Here is a 1,620-nt window from a genome sequence, read left to right as displayed (position 1 = left end):
TGGATGGAGTCTTGCTCTGTCACCCAGACTGGAGTGCAGTGGCACGATCTTGGCTCACTGCAACATCTCCCTCCTAGGTTCAGGCAATTCTCCTTCCTCGACCTCTTGAGTAGCCTGTGGTAGACTACAGGCATGCACCACCATGTCGGGCTCATTTTTGCATTTTTAGTACAGATGAGGTTTCACCATGTTGGCCAGGCTAGTCTCAAACTCCTGACCTCAGGTGATCCACCCGCCTTGGCCTCCCAAAGTGCTGGAATTACAGGTGTGAGCCGCTGCACCTGGCCCAAGTTTTTCTTTATATAAAGTCATGTCATTAGCAAAGAGTGACAGTTTTACATCTGTCTTTCCTGTTTGGATGCCTTTTGTTTCTCTTTATTGCCTAATTGTTCTGGCTAGGATTTCAAGTACTTTGCTGAAAAGAGTGGTGAGAGTGAGAATCCTTGTCTTGTTCCTGATCTTTCTTAGAGGAAAAGCTTTCAACTTTTCGCCTTTGAGTATGATGTTAGCGAGAAAAGAGAAAGTGCTGGTATATGCGTCCAAATTCATCGAGCTGTATATATCAAACACATGCAGCACTTGTATATTAATTATACTTCAGTAAAGCTGATACCCAGAATCTACAAGAAATCCAAACTATAATCAATGTAATAAACATATCCATCATTTCCCAGAGTATCCTGTGTCCTTTTCTTGTTTTGTTTTGGTATTAGGAGCACTTTAACATGATGTATTAGTTTATTCTCACACTGCTAATAAAGACATACCTGAGACTGGGTAATTTATAAAGGAAAGAGGTTTAATGGACTCTTAGTTCCACATGGCTGGGAAGGCCTCACAACCATGGCGGAAAGCAAATAAAAAGCAAAGTCACGTCTTACATGGCAGCAAACAAGAGAGTTTGTGCAGGGGAACTCTCATTTATAAAACCATCAGATCTCATGAGATGTTTTCACTACCATGAGAACAGTATTGGGGAAACCGCCTCATGATTCAGTTATCTCCACTTGGCCCCGCCCTTGATGAAACATGGGAATTATTACAATTCAAGGTGAGATTCGGGTGGGGACACAGCCAAACCATATCAAGGACCAAGGCTGTGGTCCCATGTAAGAGTCTGGTATACGTATTTTGAGGCCTTTTCCAACAAGAATTCTATCATGCACCTCATGTGTGGCTTCAGGAGGTCAAATGCTGGACTTGGTAGCTCAGCTTTTGCACAGGTTTGCACATGCCTTTTTAGTACTTCTCTCCAGACGGGAAATGAAACTTTAGAAATTCCATCTACCTTAGGAAGTTTACTTGAGACATAAATAATATTTTAAAGCTCATTGGAAAGTGCCTGCCACAGAGCAGATGTTTGATGGAGAGCAACTTGTGACTGTATGGAATTTACTAAGATCATTGTGACACTAGAAAGGTTTCTTGGGACAGGAAGTGAGTCTACCATTGTTCTGCTTCTGGGAGACAGTAAGTTGTGCTCTGGAAGGAAGACCTCCTCCAGGATCCCACACAGGGAAAAGAGTGCTTGAGAGTTTACCAGTTTATGCTTATTATTACACTGGCTTCAAATAGTCACATTAGTAATTTTTAGAATCTTTTAAAGCTGTCCTACTATCT

This window comes from Mandrillus leucophaeus, unplaced genomic scaffold (assembly GCF_000951045.1).
Source record: "Mandrillus leucophaeus isolate KB7577 unplaced genomic scaffold, Mleu.le_1.0 Scaffold215, whole genome shotgun sequence".
NCBI lineage: Eukaryota > Metazoa > Chordata > Mammalia > Primates > Cercopithecidae > Mandrillus > Mandrillus leucophaeus.
Note: the sequence above shows the minus strand (reverse complement) of the source record.